The sequence below is a fragment of the Pinus tabuliformis genome, chromosome 7 (assembly GCF_031772625.1).
Source record: "Pinus tabuliformis cultivar Carrire ecotype Pingquan chromosome 7, CPIR1, whole genome shotgun sequence".
Taxonomy (NCBI): Eukaryota; Viridiplantae; Streptophyta; class Pinopsida; order Pinales; family Pinaceae; genus Pinus; species Pinus tabuliformis.
Window position 1 is genome coordinate 1,101,229,567 of NC_142293.1, and position 20,451 is coordinate 1,101,250,017.

The following is a 20,451-nucleotide window of genomic DNA, read 5'->3' on the forward strand; positions in this document are numbered from 1 at the left end:
AGGGGGTGGTAAGTCAACGTATGATGAGTTAAATGTTAGGGTTTAATGGGCGTACATATGAAGTAATAGAGTGGGAGGCGTAAGTGGAGAGGGGGCCTCCCTCTCCATTATGTTTTAAAACAATATAATGTGCCTCCCTCTCCATTATGTTTTAAAACAATATAATGTGCCTCCCTCGTATAACTTAATGCAACTCCCTTTCATCCATTATATCCTAGTGAGCCACGTCACCCTGGAGATTCATCCTTGACTGGATTCATTTGTGCTCCAAATGAAATCCCTGGGGATAAAGCTCTGGGTGACATCAACATTGAGCTGTGTGGTGGTTCTCTAATATATGTATTTTTAATTGTTTTATTTAAATTAAAATATAATTTATTATTATATTTTGTTTTTTTGTTATTTTAATCTATGATTGTTTGGAGATTTCCATAGTTATTCACATTGACAAAATTTTCCTTTTCCGGAAAAGAATTATGTATAATTGTTAGTCTGCCTAACATTTTGGGTGGAACTCCACTCATCATAAGATAACTAGCAATTGTCCCAAAAGGTATAAAGAGAGGCCGATAGGATTATTAAATTGGAATTGTTGAATTTTTCTAGAAGAGTTAATTGGTTTGTGGAAAACCTTGTTTTCTTGCACTGGATCATTGTGCAATTACTTTTCTTTAGATGTTTTGTTTATATCTATGTTACAAGGAACACTTTGAATGTCTTAGAGTAAGATAATTACCCAATATCAAGAAGTTAAGTTAATTACCCAAAATGAAGAAACCTCTATAGATGGCCAAGCATATACAAAGAATATATCTCATTCATATGCAATACCAAATCCATCTTTTCTTTTCTCTGACTAAAATTTCAAAAGCATGAACACATGCCATTTCATATGCACAATAAACCCAACTTCTGAAATTTCAATGCTTCAATGCATCCCATTCATATGCTACAGTAAACCCATATTTTTTTTAAATTTCAATCCATAAACACATCCATTCATGAGCCATAACAGAACCACAAACAACAAAACCCAGCTCTGCAATGCCAGAGCATTATCCCCATTCAAAAGCAAAGAAGTAAAAATATAAACGTCAGTGTTCCACCATGTTGACTGCGCAAACCAATCATTGCCATCTGAAAAATCAAGAAAATAAAGATGATGACCAATTAAGGAGATGATAGTGACCCTTTTTCTGGCCTTCTTCGGCCGCCTTTCGCCTGGGAGGCTTCATGTTCGCACACATAAAGAAGAATGTCGACTTCAAAAGCTGCAACGTTGTCCTACGACAGAACAAAATTGGACAACCCAGTTCCGGAAATAGGATCTGGCTAAGATTTCCCCAATGGCAATCTGATCAGAGTTTTTGCATAACAAGGCCAGGTACTTTATGCGCCGTGGAATTTCTCCGGAATTTCCCATACACTGCTCTTCCATTTCACAGGACACACCAGCTTGCATTGCAATCCATTCAGGCTGGTGAAATTGTGGATATACCACAACAGTATCAGAAGTAAATGCCATATCTGATGGTTGAAGCATCTAGAAAAACAACCAACAAAAGCTCACAGATCAAGCTCTATCCCAGTTATTCTCTTAATGACAAATATAGAGATCCAAATTGTACAACAGGTTTATAACAGCATGTTAATTGAACTTACATCTTTGGTAAGAAATCCTTCCATGTTAAAGTCCAATCTGGGATTAACAACTTCAAGCTTCATAGATAGAAACAGTGGGAAATGATTGCAACTGAGTTATGATCATAATACAACAAATAATCTATAAGATTAATCTTTGGTGGAACGTTTAAAGATCTTACCTCAACTTGGCACTGAAGTGATTGTACATTGTTAATTATCTCATCAAAGCATCACTGCTTTACCAGTTATCTACATACAAAATAGCTCGTTCTTTAGTTCAACATGTCAAACACAAAACCAGTGGAATTCTGCTAAGCAGAAGACATGACCTGAAAGATAAAAAAAGCTCCGTCTTAGAGTCTACACTACCTTATTACATCCAGGAACAAAATCTTGCAAAAGCTTCATACGTTCGTTGATCTTTTCTCTTCGCACCTGTCATTCAGAGGACAAACTTATAGCTCCTCTAATTTTCAGGTTTTCATCAACATATTGTGTGACTCTGACAAAGTTTACAGAGGCATACTCATCCCCCAAAAACTGATATGCTTTATCTTTTTTGCATCAGCCAATAACTAATGTTCTTTTCCCTTTCTCTGTAAGAACATGACTCTTAAGCAGTAAAATTAGAACAATGTTGTTTTACCATTTTGTAATCATCTATCCTTGTTTGATATTTGAAAGGATTTCGATCCCTTTAACTATAGTTAGGAGCTGAGTTTTGAAACAGCCATTCAACCCTAGACTCAGCTAATTCTGTGCTCAAGGACTTGAATTGTATCAATGTTTTGAAAAAATATAAATACAATTCTTCCTCATGATGAAATATGAAGGGGATTTACCCTCTCTACAAGACTATGGCTATCAGTAGCTTGCCCTCTCCTTGCTCTCACATGGATGTAGTCTTTGGGTGGCTCTGAAGGCTTGGCACTTTGTGCAGATTGTTTTGAATTCACTTCAGTCTTCCCACTGTGGATTCCTTGTTCTGCATCAGACTTTGAATCATCCTTTTCCTTTTTAGCATCTGCACTTTTGGGACGTTTTCTTTTGGATACATTCTGTAGGAGGAAAACAACATATCTGTTAAGAGTGTTCTGCCATGAAAGCAGGCTAAAATACCTACAAAACTGCATGTCATACAAACCCATTTCACTTAATTTGACTCAAAAAAATGAGTTAATAAGGAAGTTGGGTTACTTTGACAGAAATTATCACCTTTGTTGTTATGTTATTTACGAATGTACTTATGCGCGCAGGTGCAAAAACAGAGTAATTAGTCCCACTTGAATATAGTATTTAGGGTTACAGATATAGAATTAGGGAAGCTAAATGAAATTGGGCTCAAGATAAATAAAATGTCATCAAATACTAGGATTCGCAGGGAAAGGCTAATTGGCTTTAGCATTCAGCGAATTCTTTGTATTTCATCTTACAAACAAAAGGTCTTGTAAACCAATTTGGTATGTGGTTTAGCCGTGATTTTAGAAACAAATTATTATTATTAATTATTACAAACTTCTAACTAAAAAGCCAAAAAAAAATTGGGTTCAAGATGAGAACATGACATCAGATACCAATGCATGCAGAGGCATGCTAATTAGATTTAATCTCCACCTCGCACCCTCCTCCTGTCAGTAGAAGCTATCTAATTGGCTTTACCATGCAACCACCACCACCACTCCCCTGCTCTCTACTTTCTTGGATCCTTTTCAGGAACTTGGTTCAGAGAGTGCCAGAGTCATTGGAACTACTTTGAGCGGAACAATAAATTGACAGACAGTGATAATTGAAAATTTCATAAGCAGCTCGGAAGGACCTCCCAAGCCATGGTAGGCAATCTCAAAATCAAAATCAGAAGTTATATTCTACAACAGAGGCAGGTCAAACAAGACAATTCAAAAGAATTTCTTAGGTCTTCTCGGAGGGAAAAAAACATATAAAGAAGCTGATAAATTCCAAGTCCTAGACATGAGCCTTAAAGGAAAAATAGAACACAACTCAGTATTCTTTTCACCAGGAGAAGCAATTATCAATGCTTCAGACCTTGCTTTATCAATTGGTTGGGTTCTCCTTTTCCTTCTGCATGTACTCTGGTCAGAACTCGAGGACTCTTCACCGGAGGCATTGCATTTTTTTTCAATTTGAGGGTGTTGCGCCCTGGCTGAACTGAAGAAGTTACGTTGAGAATGCTCAGATACCAACTTTACATATTGCAGATGGATTCCTCTGTTGACACCGTCTAGTCCATGGACTGAAAATGGCAAGAGATCATCAAAGCTATAATAGGAGTTTGGTGACCTTAATGGGCCCTCTACTGCTGGTGGCAGAGATGGATGGCGGTTCATGTCCAGAGCACAGCTTGCAATGCCAGAATGCCAACTAGCGGACGATGTTTGGTAATTCTGGTAATTCAGAGAAGCCAAGGAAGAAGAATAGCAATAACAACTGGCAAACGAAAGAAATTATTAACTCTGAGGCCAAGAGTGAGTAAAAATATTCAAGAGTGACATAAAAAATTGGAAAAAGCAGTAAAAATATCTTGCCATGCCATGGAAGTGAAAAGAAGGCAACTCAACCAATGTTTGGAAAAAGCAATCACACTTCAAATCAACAGTTGAAAATGTCTCACCTGATGCAACGGAGCAGGGTAGAAGTGTTGACGATTGTTGATGCATAGGAAGGCCTATCGGCCTAATTAATTATATTTACAAACTAATTAAATTAAAAATTAAATTAATTAGCTAAATTGAATAAGTCAATTAACTTTAATATACTCAATTAGATTAAAGTAATTCACTAAAGCTAAATAAAATAACTAAATTAATTACATTTACATATTTTAATTAATTATATTTATAAAATGAAATGTAAAAATACATCTTTACTATATGCTATGCCCAAATGGTAAAAAATGACCAAACTTTTACCAAAAATTTCTTTCAAGCCATGCATTGAAATTAGGATGCATTGAAATTAGGTGAAATTCGAATAGTTGGAAAGTTGGCGACAAAGCAAAAGCAATGAATGCATCAAAAATAAAAACCAAGAAAAGTGAAAATGACCCAAAATAAAACAAATTAAAGCATTCTAGGATTGATATTAGCAAAATTAGCATGGAGAGCCCCGTAATTTATTTGAAATTATGGAGGGTGTTTGAGGCCTCCATTGTCCAATTTCCTTTCCTTCTAAGGAAACTCTCTTGAATTTTTTTTTAAGGCTGAGGTCCATTCTTCCCAATGCTTATAACCTTTGGACCCCTAATGTAACATCAACACCACCCATTTGGATTTCAATCATGGGACTATCCAATAAATCTTCCACCATGGTGACTTTAATACTTTCATACTTACTTGAACTATTTATAGTACCTCCATATGCAATATTTACGTGATACTCTGGTGCTTGAAATATAAAGCAATTGATAATTTTCGCTCATTTGAAATTAATGAGGTTATGGGTACTACTAGAATAAATCAACATTATTACCTTTTTTCTTTTTTATATCCTTCTATCTTGAGGGTTTGTTGAGTAGTAGTTCCAGCCAATGCATGTTAAGATATGGTTGGAGTGGTTTCTTCCAACTCTAAATTTATCATGTCTCCAATCCTTGATCTTGTTCCTCCACTATCTATGTAGAATAATTTAACCTCGCCACATTTATGCCCCTTACTATTGTTGTTGTCGCAATTGATGCATAGTCCCTTTTCTCTTCTTTCATCCATTTGCTAAGTGTTACCGCTGTCGGTTGAGTGGGGTTAGGGAAGGGAACTAGGAACATGGTGTTATCTATATTTTTTTGTGGCCTCATAATTTTCATATTTTTACTTCCAATTCTTTCCATACTGAAAACATGCTCTATGGATTTATGCTCAAAGATATGTGCCTCATGTTGAATTTTCTCCTTTAAATTGCCCATAAATAAATTTAACAAATTATCCTCTAGAATTTTCTTTACCCTAAGACTAAGCTTTTGGAATTGTTGAATGTTTTCTATAATTTGAATTATGTGTTAAATATTTATCAATTAACGAAAGAAATTGACACTCTTATCAACGTGATAATGTGTTATCAATGCATCTGTAAAAATGGACCAACATGAAATAGAGTCATTTTTTCATTCAAAAATCCATTGGTACCAAACAAATTCATTAGGACCTACATACATGGCTACAAGATTTACCTTTTATAATGTTAGCACTTGGTGTATAATAAATAATTGCTCCATCTAGAATACCCATGTTATAGGATATTTACCATCATATTTCCTCATATTAATCTTAGGAATTAAGTGGTTCCTTAGTGTTGAGTGGAACCCTCGATGCTGTATACCTTAAGGTGATGAATAATCATGAGTTTTAAACTCAGTATTCATTTCCTCCACATTTTCACATTCTCTTGCATCTTGATATCTCATTTACTGAATCTCTCATTTAGGGTACGTACGAAGATCATTGACATGGAATTTTGTAATTGTTCCATGTTTTTATCCATATTTTTTTCAATTGATTTTTGTAATTTTTCCATATTTCAATCCATATTCCATTTAACTACTTCTTGCATGTGTGACAAGTCAACCTTTTTTAACATGGTATCACTCATTCCCTTAAATTGGTTCTCCAATTCAGATAGTTGGCTTTACATTTATTCACTTTCTTCATTAGACATGCTTGAGCTCTATGGTAGTTTAATAGTGTAGTAATTTCTTTGCCATGTGGGATAATAATAATACCCCTATTATCCTCTTTATCATAATTTTGAATGCGAAAACATAGATATTCTGATCAAAATTTATGTTGATGATATGTTACATACCTTTTGTTAAAAAAAATGTAACAAGAAAGACTCAATTTGACTTTCGCCTTAGTAAATTTGAGTAAAGTTGAATTTCCACAACAGTAGGACAACTTGGAGGCAGTTAACTAGTGTGACATGGCTTATGTCTGCTAGTTTACTTAGTAAATTCAATTTAGAGGGCTTGGAGTTTAGTTATGCATCTGTGATTGCTAAATTTTAGTAATCCAGTTCATTTATTTTTAGTTGTATTTAGTTAGCTAACCTCTAACTATTGATAGAGTCAGTTGAAGGTCAGTTGTGCAGTGGGATAGCAGTTTAACTCAGAGATTTGTCAGTTAACTGGTCAATCAACGAAAATAGCTAGTGCATGCAAAGAATTTGAGTTCCTCAGCTAAAGTGGAGATGTCAAGGTAGTGTAACATCAATTGTATACTAGTTTGAGTGTACATTTGTTGCATGAAGTGATGAGATCAATGCTTGGGAATTGCACAATCAATTAGGACGAATTTCCTATCTTTTAGGGGCTTATTTCCTCAGGATTTGTGCAAGTAAATAGGAGGCTTGGTCAATAGATAAGTGGCTAAGTGTTAGCCAGAGTTTCTCATCGAGTACAGAGAACAATTATTCTTTTGCAAGTTGAGCTCAAAGTTGGAGCTAGAAATTGTGATAGTTTCTCTAATCAACTTATTAATTCAAAGAGGATTGAGGTGTTTTTCCCATTTGGGTTCCCCTAAGAATCATTATGTATTTGTGGCTTTTCTAATTGCATGTCTATGCATATTGTTCTAAATTGTGATTTCCATTTGCAGATCAATAGAATTGTGTCTCTTGTTTTTTCAGTTTGAAATCTTGAGTAGTTGCAATTTTATAAAATTTATACATGGTATCGGAGCCCTTGAAATCACATTAGAACCAATATTTAGAACTTGTCTCTTGGGAATTTCAAATTTGCAGCCTCAAAGTAGCAATTTTTCTTCAGAATTGAGAGAATGTATTTCAATGGACTAAGATTGGAGTATGTCCTAGAGGGTAGCTATAATTTCATAACCTATAAGGATTGAATAGAAGCAGTTCTCGATGAAAATGGTGTGTTAGAATATATTAAAATTGATATTACAAAACCCTAGCAGTCGGATCCAGAACAATTAGCCCAATAGAAGAAGGATATTGCAAAGGCCAGAAGAATTCTTCTGGAAGGTGTGAGAGACCATGTGGTCTCAAATCTCCATGTAAAAGAGACACAATTTTCTATGCGGAAGACATTGACTGAGCTATTCAAAAATACTAGTGACCATAGAAAATTTGTCCTGAAAGACAAACTTTGAAAAATAAGGATGCAGAAGAATGATACCATTCTACAATATCTCTCCAGATTTACACAAGTTCATGATGAGCTTGGAGGGGTTAGCGTGAATGTTGCAGAAGATGACCTGGTGAGCCTAGCTCTTATAGGCCTTCCAAAATCCTAGCACAACTACCAGGACTCTGTGAATGGAAGTGAAAACTTATTGAATTGGGAAAGGTTTTGGTCTGATTTGGTTTAAGAAGAGTTTAGGAGAAATACTAGAGATGGAACATCATCCAGAGCTGAGGATGAAGAGAATTTTTCCTTGGTTGGAAAGGAGAAGAAGGGAAAAGGAAAGAAGAACCAAGAAAACCTAAATCCAACTAAAATAATGGCAAGAATAAAGAATTGAGCAAGATAAAATGCTTCCACTAACATGAATTCGGCCACTATGCCACAAAATGTGTACGCAAGAAGTCTACGAAGAAGCCTTAGGAGGTGTAGAAGATGAAGCACTAGACTCATAATTAGAATTAAACTTCACCCTAATAGCATGCATGGACAACACTGTTATGGGGAGTGTGTGATACCTTGATTCTGGTGCCTCGTTTCATATGACAGGGTGTAATGAGTTTTTCAGTAGCCTAGAGGAGAAGGATCTCCATATGCATATTGAAATGGAGGATGATGGGAGGTACAGTGCTATAGGAATTGGTACTGTCATCTTTGAGAGGTAGAAAGCCTCTCCTCTTAGCCTCAAATATGTTACGTTTGTACATGGGTTGAAGAAGAACTTGATCTTTGTAGCAGTATTGGAGGATTTTGGGTATGATTTTATTTTGAGTAAAGGGAAATCCTTTCTGAGACACAGCCATAGTCAAGTGAAATAGATCAAGATTTGAGTGAAGAACCTATACAAAATTGAGGTGGGAGATTGCGCTAAATTGAAAGGTAAGGCTGAAAAAGTGTAGAGTCGAGATGTTGGTGAACTATGGCACAGGAGATTGGGTCATCTACACCATGGTGAATTAAAAATTATGCAACAAATCATCACTGGCCTCCTGTGATACAGGTAAATTCTAAATGTGGACACAAACAATTCATCTAGTCCAAGAGAGCGGGTCTAGTCACAAACAAACAATCTATGGAAGATTTCCTTAAGCTAGAATCAATTAATAGGGCCTACCTCTTAGAAAAGTATTCCACTTGGTGATGATCTTGCTTCCTCACTCCAACTATCTTTTGTTTCCTTCCTTCACACACCTGAAACAAGCAAACAACAAATGTAATAGCATACAATATTGTATTCATCCTACTTAACAGGTTAAGTAACATTAAGCCATAAAGATGTAAAATGACACTTCATGTAGGAAATCAAAATAGTTGCATTTATATAAATCAAAAAGAGATTACAACCGGTGCCTTGACGTTGTTGGTCTCCTCTGGCATATCTGGGTTCCCACACTTCTGCTAGAACTTCATGGACAGCCCCAATGATAGAGGCTTTAAGGCCTTTTTCCCTCTAGTCTCAAATCACACTAAAGCACATTACTCTCCCTCAAACATACACTAGAAAACTTCAGACTATAGATGTCTTGCTGATTATTCTAACTCCAAACTAAAAATAGCTTTTTCTTGGGAAAAAGAAAGGTTTATATAGCTTGGATGGATGGGAGATGGTTCCTCTTCTCATGGGAGAAGGCCTTATCTCTTGGATTAGTTCCATCCTAATAGGGGAAAGGATCCCAAACTGACCTCCTCAACTCCATCCGGCCTAACCATTTACCAGACTTCCGTTACGAAGCTTCTAGAGCTGGAAGCTTTGGCTCCATATTTAAAAAAATTTCCAAAAGAGGATCGACGCAACTGAGAAAGGGCTCAGTCGATCTGATCGGCACTAGGGATAGTTTTAACCCCTGCATATCGGCACGAGGAGGACACGGGTCATTAGCACCGGTCTTGTAAACTGGGATAAACAGAAGATTTTTGGGAAATGATGCAAAAGGGAATTATTCTGCTCATGAAGAGGGACACAATGGGAGTTTCTTCATGATAGGAAAGCATGTCGGGTACACTATATAGGTCCTCCAGGATCGTGGATGGGGAGTACAGGGACAGTGACAAAATGATGTGTAACAGATGCCCCCTAAAGCATGAAGGCCGAACTCGAGTGAGAAGTGAAATTCTTTACAAGTGTGTGCGAGGAACCGGAGTCCATCGTTAGAGAACCTGCAAGCAAGCATAGATACATATACATCACTGAAAACTTTGACAAATGATACATGAATTGTGGTATGGACGCAGCCATCCAAAGAATGATCATGTAAATGGATCCAAGGCATGGGCGCAGCCATCCAGCAAAAAGGATCATAACAAAACCAAGGTATGGTTGCAACCATCCAATAATGAGAAGGATCACATATAACAACTCATGGTATGGTCGCAACCATCCATCTGAAAGAGACATGTATATCAACATGACCATGCCACATCGCCTAACAACCTGGACTTGTGTAATATTAGTGTGGTGAAGTAAAATGATGAGTACAAACACAAACAATTCCTCTAGTCCAATAATGGGTCTAGCCACAACCGATACATTCTATGGAAGATTTCCTTAGGTTAGAACCAATTAAGAGGGCCTACCACTTAATATGCTTATCTCGTTTCGTGATGACCTTACTTGCTCTCTCCAGCTATCTCTTGTTTCCTTCTTCAAACACCTGAAACAAGTAAACAACAACAAACAACAACTATGATAATAGACAAATTGTAATTCAACCTACTTAACAAGTAAAGAAACATTAAGCCATGAACATGTAAGATGACACATCATGTAGGAAATCAATCGATAGTTGCATATATTTTGAATCAAGATGAGATTACAACCATTGTCTTGACGTTATCATTCTCCTCCGACAAAACCAAGTTCCCACACACTTCTGCTAGCATTCCATGATGGCCTCAACAATGATAGTTTTAAGGCTCTTCCCTTTAGGCTTCACACTAACCAAATTCACACTTCTCCCTCACACAACTAGAGAGGTACAATTGTGAATATTTTGTTGTTTATTCCAAACTTAATTAGCACTAGCACACTAATATTAACACTTTAACACTAACATTAGCTTGTGCTTGGGAAAAATGGAGGTTTATATAGCATGAACGGATGGGAGATGGATCCTCTTCTCATGGGATAATGTCTTATCTCTTGAGGTAGTTCCATCCTTATAGGGGAAAGGAGCTCAAACTGACATCCTCGACCCCATCTGGCCAAACCATTTACTAGAATTCCGTTACGAAGCTTCTAGAGCTGGAAGCTTCGGCTCTTTATTTAAAAAACTTTCCATAAGAGGATCGGCGTGACTGGAACAAAGCTCAATCGCTCTGGTTGACACTAGGGACAGTGTTAATCCCTGCATATCAGCACGAGGAGGACAAGGGTCATTAGCGTCGGTCTTGTAAACTGGGAAAAACAGAAGATTTTGGGGAAATGGTACAAAAGTTAATTGTTTTTCTCATGAAGAGGGACACAATGGGAGTTTCTTCATGAAGGGAAACCATGTAGGGTTCACTGTAGAAGTCCTCCAGGATCAAGAAACATGGAGTACAAGGACAGTGACAAAATGGTGTGTAACAGATGCTCCCTAAAACGTGAAGGCTGAACTAAAGTGAGGGATGAAATGCTTTATGTATCAGTGCGGGGAACCAGAATTTTTCGTTGGAAAACCTACAAGCAAGTACAGATACATATACATAACTAAAAAATCTGTCAAATGATACATGAATCATGGTATGGATGCAACCATCCAAAGAATGATCATGTAAATGGATCCAGGCATGGGCACAACCATCATATAAAGAGGATCACATATGATAACTTATGGTATGGTCGCAACCCTCCATCTGAAAGAGACCTGTACATCACCATAACCATGTCACATCACTTCGCAACCTGGAATTTTGTGATCGGAGTCCAGGGTCTTGCACTCCAAAACGACCCGTTCGAAGTACAAATTCTAACATGTGAATAGAAGTGTCGACGTCGAACATGCTAGAAAGTTGCCTGATTACTAGTCAATGATGTAAATTTTTAACAAGCGCGAGAGAAACCACCAATAATGACAATGGTACTCAAGGTAATCTTAGCACAATCCATGGAAAGTGAATAGAGGAACTGAAGTTGAACACTCGTGAAATCACTCGATTGAAAGCCAATGATGTGAAATTGTTGTCGAGTGCGAAGAACTTGCCATTAGCGCATGCAAGCTCTAAGTTACTGGAAGGGAGTTGTTGGCATTATGATGCATGTGTTGTACTTGATGGCAGCCCCCCTCATAGAAGACCATCTCACTTATATACATTCAGAAGAGATATCAGATGTAACATAATACATAGATGCAGGACAGCTCAAAGGAATCAAATGGCAAGTTCTTAGTAAGCTTTGCCATCAAGTCCAAAGGGGGCGATTGTTGGCATTATGGCTAAAGTGTTGTCCTTGATGGCAACCCATTCAGGTGGTAGTTCACTATTCTTCAAGTCAACAGCAGAAGTTGATGATCAGCTCTCATTTTATTGAAAAATTATGAAGGACGCAGGAAGCCAGTTCAGAAGGTGCGTACCCGCAGGTACACCATGCAGAACCCGCGTCCAGGGACGCAAGTCAGCCGTTCAGGGGGTGCATCCACCCAGTGCACACATTTCAAGGCAGAGAAAAGCACGTGGGGGTTTCTTGTGTGGTATCTAGCCGACGGTTTTGTGTTTCTATGGTGTCGGCTCGTGGTATTGTTCCATGTTTTGAGGAGAAGCTTGCCTATATAAAGCAAAGGAGATCATTTGGATTTGGTAAGTCTTGGGTTGAATATCTTATGAGGGCTAGATCTGGTCTAGATCTAAACAAGGCGAATCTACTGATGGACCGAGATCTCTTCGGCGCATGTTCAGATCTGTGGATCTGATTGTCTGGGTTACTTCTGAAGTCTTGAAATCATCTATGCCCGGAGGGACGCAGGTGCAGTAAGGGTTCAGGTGCGTCCGGGACGCAGGAGCGAAGAGTTTCAGGTGCGCCGGACGCAGGCGCAGAAGGGTTCAGGTGCGCCGGGACGCAGACAGTTCAGTAGACTCAGTGCGAGGGACGCAGGGTAGCAGTTGAGCAGGGTGCGTCCAGGGACTCAGGCCAGCAGTTGAGCAGGGTGAGTCCGGGACTCAGGCTAGCAGTTGAGCAGGGTGAGTCCGGACTCAGGCTAGCAGTTGAGCAGGGTGCTTCCTTCTCTTAAAATCTTTGTTTATCATTGTTGTATTCTGGGTTTGGTCCTATTATTGTTGATCTGGTTACTTCAGTTGATTGGGTGTTTCAGAAGGTTGTTTGAGCTTCAATGTTGTTGTTGGGTCCAGTATGAAAATTGGATGAAATGTGGCCTTTTAGTTTATGGGTTGTGCTTCAGTGTATCCAGTATGAAAATTGATGAAACGTGGTACTTGAAGGAGAGAAGATTGTAGGCCGGCGCCTACGTACTAGTATCTAAGCTAGTACAAGAGCTAAAGGAAATCTTTGGAGCATTGTAGCAGGTAGTAGCCTGCGTACTAGTAAATGGATCGGCTAGTACAAGAGCAAAGGGGGTTGTAGCTCCCGTACTGGTATAAGGCTGCACCAGTACAAATATTGTAAAAGAATTTTCTTATTAAGAAGAAGATTGAGATGACTTGCAGCAGGTGGTTTTTCTCCCGCATTGGGTTTCCACCTTACATCATTGTGTTCATGTGTGTGCCTTATGTGTGATGATCTACTTTATGTTACTGCATCTGTTAACTGATAATATGGTTGATAATGTTCTAATGCACTCATTGAATATCGATTAACTTAATCATAAGAAGTTGTGGAAGTAGCATATATGAATCTGATTATGGAAATGAAAAAGTTTTATTAATATGATAATACTGATTCACCCCCCCCCTCTCAGTATTATTTCCAACAATTGGTATCAGAGCAGGTCCTTTGATAGAAGCTTGATCGCTTGAAGGAGATCCTTGGAACAATGGGAAAGAAGCTTAAGAAGAAAGCTAATAAGAAAAAGAAGTCATCTCAGAAGAACTATGACAGTGGAAGAATCGATTGGGGATTAGGCATAAGAAGCTCTTCAGATTCAGAATCAGATTCAGAGTCATTATCAGGTATGAATGTGTTATCCTCTGATGTTCCAGCTATATTTCCTTGTGAAAGAGATGAAAGTGATAGCGAAACTACTGAATTTGCTCTTATGGGTGAACAAGAAAGATATCAAATAGAGGCAGAATTTAAAAAGCTGACAGACAAAATTAGAGATCAACAAGATCTATTAAACAAAAAGGAATGTGATTTCAAAGAAGAAGCTACCAAACTAAGGGCACAACTAGAAGAAGGAAACAAGGTAAGAAAGCTACTCAAGGACAAGGAAGACCAATGTCAAAAATTGCAGCATGAAGTGACATCATTAACAAAAGAAGTCAACGAAAGAAGCACAACCATCAAGAAACTCAAAGATAGATCCAACTACTATGAAAATCTTGAAGCTACAATCCTCTCACTAAAAGGAGATCTTGAAGAATCAAAGAAGCAGAATACAGATCTACTCCAAGCTATTGCAAAACAAGAAAACGAAGTCACCAGCTTAAAATCTCAACTGGAATGTGCCTTCCGAGTTCGTCAAATGCAGCAGGATCTGTATGAAGAACATGAAAAAGAAATTCTCAAACTAAGGGAACAAATGGAAGAAGGAAGGAAAGCTGAAGAAGTTTTGAAAAAGAAATCTCTTGAAAAGGAAGAACAGCTTCAGGTTGAGGTAAATATCTTGAAAGGTAAACTAGAAGAAAAGGATAAGCTTTTACGATTTCAAGATAGCTCTAAAGTATTGGATGATATTCTTAGTAGTCAAAGGTCCCCTGCTATAAAGACTGGTCTTGGTTTCCATGAATCTGTTGAAGGTGAATCTAGTTCACAAGGTGAGGCAAGAAACTCTAAAAGGAAATCTAAAGTGATCAACGAAGAAGTGAAAGATCAATCTCATCATCAACCAAGGAAAAAGATTCCTCAAAGAAAATCCTTTACTCCTCCTATGAATAATGTTGAATGTTATGTATGTCATAATCTTGGACATGTTGTAGCTAGATGTAGAAGAAGAAGAGTTCAAGACCATTATGCAGAAAGGTCATCTCAATCAAGGTACTTTTATGGATATTGCTTTGCCTGCAATATGTTTGGTCACAAAGCTACTGATTGTTACAGGAGGAATATGAAACATGTAAGATGTTATGCATGTAACAAGCTTGGACATATAGCCAAGGAATGCAGGAACAAAGTTCGGGCACCATATCAAAAGGAGAAAATGTCATCATCACGCTTGAAGATATGGAGGAAAAAGGAAGTACAGTCAGAAAAGGATGGCACAGTACAATGTACAGACATACCAGAATCAGAGGAAGATGAAAGTACAGGACGCAGTGCAGTAACAGGAGACCTGCGTGCGGACGCAGGCCAGACCAAGTCCCGGTGCGTCCAGGACGCTGTTCAGTAACTGAAAATCTGCGTGGGGACGCAGAGCGACTGAGGATCAGGTGCGTCCCTGAAGCAAAAGGACGCGGCGCAATAGTAATTTTGGGTGCGTCCCTGAGTAAAAGTACGCGGCGCGATAGTGTTTTTAGGTGCGTCCCTGCAGCAACAGGACGCAGCGCAGCAGAAGATGAAGTGCGTACCTGTCTCAAAGCATTTATTGGCTGATTCTTCTTGATATGCATGATCAGATTTAGCAGATGGCACTGGTTCAGAGGGAGCATTTGTCCTAAATGCATTGTTGGCATTATGGTCCTTGGTGACAATGTTTATGATTCATCTTGCTATTATGAGTTGGTCACATGATCAGATGTATGGTTGATTCTCTAATGATGCTTGTATGAAGTCTTTATTATCCTTGGCACATATATGGATGAGGTTGGCTGATTTCGTGGATGATTACTCAAAGTCGCATTGTTGGAGACATGATGATGATGAGTTACTCATACGCATTTCATGATGATGTTAACATGAGCATGATGCATGAATTCTTTCTTGGCACAAATGGATGAGGATTGTTGGCTGGATACAGGGATGGTTATTCATACATATGTTGATTGATGCTGATGCTTTCATTTGATGGCTCTTGATTCATGTAGATCTGGATGGTTATGAGTTGATGTTGACAGATTCTATGGAGCAGATTATACAGTGCTGTTGTTTGTCATGATCTTTAGATGTTTGGAAGGTCGTAGCAAGACTCATGTTGTAATGGTCTATCTATTATAGTCATCTCTTCAGGTCATGTAACGGCCTATGTCCCCCACTATGCATGGGATGAAGATGTAATGTATTTGGTTCTCATATTTCTGATGTATTCCCACTTGGTTGGATGGATGATCCTTATTGTGATGGGTGATAGGAAGGTCATTTATGATATATATAGAGTCATGTTCTTCTTGTAGAACATCTTTTTGCAGACCTTGCTTACAGTCAGGGGGAGCTTGACCATGAACAATCACCATACAGCAGAGCAGACATCTCAGCTGGTTCTCAGAAAGACCATTATCAGATTGGAGCACCATGACATATACAAAGGGGGAGCTCATTCAGAGACGTCAGCAGATCTGGTTCATAGTCAAAGGGAGCATGTTCTTAGGGGGAGCATACCCCTTTGCCCTTGATGTCAAAGGGGGAGAGTGATCTGGTGTTGTTGCCATCAAGTCCAAAGGGGGAGATTGTTGGCATTATGATGCATGTGTTGTACTTGATGGCAACCCCCCTCATAGAAGACCATCTCACTTATATACATTCAGAAGAGATATCAGATGTAACATAATACATAGATGCAGGACAGCTCAAAGGAATCAAATGGCAAGTTCTTAGTAAGCTTTGCCATCAAGTCCAAAGGGGGAGATTGTTGGCATTATGGCTAAAGTGTTGTCCTTGATGGCAACCCATTCAGGTGGTAGTTCACTATTCTTCAAGTCAGCAGCAGAAGTTGATGATCAGCTCTCATTTTATTGAAAAATTATGAAGGACGCAGGAAGCCAGTTCAGAAGGTGCGTACCCACAGGTACACCATGCAGAACCCGCGTCCAGGGACGCAAGTCAGCCGTTCAGGGGGTGCGTCCACCCAGTGCACACATTTCAAGGCAGAGAAAAGCACGTGGGGGTTTCTTGTGTGGTATCTAGCCGACGGTTTTGTGTTTCTATGGTGTCGGCTCGTGGTATTGTTCCATGTTTTGAGGAGAAGCTTGCCTATATAAAGCAAAGGAGATCATTTGGATTTGGTAAGTCTTGGGTTGAATATCTTATGAGGGCTAGATCTGGTCTAGATCTAAACAAGGTGAATCTACTGATGGACCGAGATCTCTTCGGCGCATGTTCAGATCTGTGGATCTGATTGTCTGGGTTACTTCTGAAGTCTTGAAATCATCTATGCCCGGAGGGACGCAGGTGCAGTAAGGGTTCAGGTGCGTCCGGGACGCAGGAGCGAAGAGTTTCAGGTGCGCCGGACGCAGGCGCAGAAGGGTTCAGGTGCGCCGGGACGCAGACAGTTCAGTAGACTCAGTGCGAGGGACGCAGGGTAGCAGTTGAGCAGGGTGCGTCCAGGGACTCAGGCCAGCAGTTGAGCAGGGTGAGTCCGGGACTCAGGCTAGCAGTTGAGCAGGGTGAGTCCGGACTCAGGCTAGCAGTTGAGCAGGGTGCTTCCTTCTCTTAAAATCTTTGTTTATCATTGTTGTATTCTGGGTTTGGTCCTATTATTGTTGATCTGGTTACTTCAGTTAATTGGGTGTTTCAGAAGGTTGTTTGAGCTTCAATGTTGTTGTTGGGTCCAGTATGAAAATTGGATGAAATGTGGCCTTTCAGTTTATGGGTTGTGCTTCAGTGTATCCAGTATGAAAATTGATGAAACGTGGTACTTGAAGGAGAGAAGATTGTAGGCCGGCGCCTACGTACTAGTATCTAAGCTAGTACAAGAGCTAAAGGAAATCTTTGGAGAATTGTAGCAGGTAGTAGCCTGCGTACTAGTAAATGGATCGGCTAGTACAAGAGCAAAGGGGGTTGTAGCTCCCGTACTGGTATAAGGCTGCACCAGTACAAATATTGTAAAAGAATTTTCTTATTAAGAAGAAGATTGAGATGACTTGCAGCAGGTGGTTTTTCTCCCGCATTGGGTTTCCACCTTACATCATTGTGTTCATGTGTGTGCCTTATGTGTGATGATCTACTTTATGTTACTGCATCTGTTAACTGATAATATGGTTGATAATGTTCTAATGCACTCATTGAAGATCGATTAACTTAATCATAAGAAGTTGTGGAAGTAGCATATATGAATCTGATTATGGAAATGAAAAAGTTTTATTAATATGATAATACTGATTCACCCCCCCCCTCTCAGTATTATTTCCAACAGGAGTCTCTTGGTCAACTTCCCGGATAATGAGTTGAAGTCGACAGGAAGCGACTGTGTCGAAGGAAGGCCATAATGTACCCCACATCATCGACCCGAGACAAAGGGATGAAAAATATTTTGGATGATGCAGAGAATCGGGGGTAAGTGTAACTGCAGAAGGACAACTCTTGAACATATCGATGACACAACTAGAAGTTTGGAAGCTTTTGGATCCATATGACTGGTGGTCATGATGATGTGGCAAAGATCAAATGGAAGGCAAAAATGAACAGCCCAACCCAGGAAGGTCAACGATACAAAGGAGGATATCCCAACCCGACACGAAGCAGAAAGTGTCATGTTCAAAGTGTGAGCTGCTGACACAACTGATTAGATTTCCAAATTTCCCCCACCATTTCTGGCAGACACCCCAATTATTTTTTAATCACAAGCTTGAAGGGGATAGCATGTGCTTGCACTATAATTCCATCTTTCGAATGAATCTGACCTAGTAAGTTTAACAATCCCTACGAAGGAGAAGTTCATGTTCGTCATGGTGACGAATCTGATGTCGTTGTATGTTTTAACGAGTCTAAAAAAGGTGTAACTCAATATCTTTTTCATGTTTAGAGAGTTTGAGAAAGACACAGAAAATAAAACTCCACATGGTCCCTTTTCGTACATTTGTGTCTCTCGATCTCAAAAAGGTAGAAAATGATACTTGAGAGAACTGCTTGACCATTTCAATCAGGGAGTACCTTTTCCGTAAATAGTGCATCCCAGCCCGGTAAAGGGGAAAACGTATACTGGGCGCACGATGTTTCACATCCATTAATGATTTCGAAATGACAAGGGCTCGACTATCTTTTTGTGTTTGAAAAGTTCGGAAAGGAGCTGAAAGCAGACCCCCCCTTTTATTCTCTTTAACGAGTCAAAAGAGAAAAACACTCAGCATTCTTTTCATCTTTTACAAGTCAAAAAAGAACTTAAAGGTGACTTGTCCTGGACGAACGAGTGGTATAAATGGTAGCAACTAGTTCTGGCAATGGAGGAACTACTCAAAACATGTAATGGTCAAGAGGTTGGCTAATAAAACCACTCATCTTGCGGTCCCTCAGGAAAGGAAAAACAACCAAGTGAAAGAATATGATCGGCTAAAGAGATGGTGGCGATGGAATGAAATAACCAAGGCTCATTTAGCATAATTCAGCTGATAAAAACAGCAATCACGAGATGTAAATGGGTTCATTTTTACACAAGATTGAACCATGGAGAACTCTGCTTGGATTTGGTTTCATGTTTACACAAGCTTGAAACGAAAAACTATGCTTGCTATAAGTTGCATACCCCCATCATAATGACTCAATCAAGGTACGTGCCCCCCAAGCTTCATTTCAGTCAATTAGGTGGATGGAATGAAGATTCACATTCGAGATCTTGGAAAGACTCGACTAGAATTTTACGAGATCTTAATCAAAGACTCAATTTGGAAAAGGGATTTTCTTCATTTTTAAATGAGTTTGGCATAGTAAAAGAACTATCCTTGAGACCATTGTTTCATTTTTTAACGAGATTGACACAAGACAAAGAACTATGCTCACCCCCTTTGTTTCATTTTTTAACGAGCTTGACACAAGAAAAGGAACTATGCTCATAACCCTTGTTTCATTTTTTAACGAGCTTGAGACAAGACAAGGAACTATGCTCACACCCTTTGTTTCATTTTTTAATGACATTGACACAAGACCAAGAACTATCCTTACGACCCTTGTTTCATTTTTTAACAAGGTTGACACAAGAGAGTCTCGCTCAGGAAGAGCAAGACGGGAAAGAGATGAATCCAAGTCAATCTCTTTACCAATTTGGAGTCTCCAATTTGTGGTGGAGTCCACAGTGGAGTTGCCAATTTGTGGTGAAGTAATATTATGAGTGCGAACACAAATAATTCCTCTAACCCGATAATGGGTCTAGCCACAACCGATACATTCTATAGAAGATTTCCTTAAGTTATAACCAATTAAGAGGGCCTACCTCTTAGTACGCTTGTCCCGTTTGGTGATGACCTTGCTTGCTCGCTCTAGCTATCTCTCGTTTCCTTCTTCAAACCCATGAAACAAGTAAACAACAGCAAACAACAACCGTTATAATAGACAAATTGTAATTCAACCTCCTTAACAAGTCAAGAAACATTAAGCCATGGACATGTAAGATGACACATCATGTAGGAAATCAATCGATAGTTTCATATATATTGAATCAAGAAGAGATTACAACCATTGTCTTGATGTTGTCGTTCTCCTC

General features: G+C 39.0%; 1 pseudogene; it reads right to left on the bottom strand.

The window, feature by feature from the left end:
* Positions 1-1,264: 1,264 nt before the first annotated feature.
* The window catches only part of LOC149251396 (uncharacterized), a 70,506-nt pseudogene continuing 51,319 nt past the window's right edge, over positions 1,265-20,451 (bottom strand).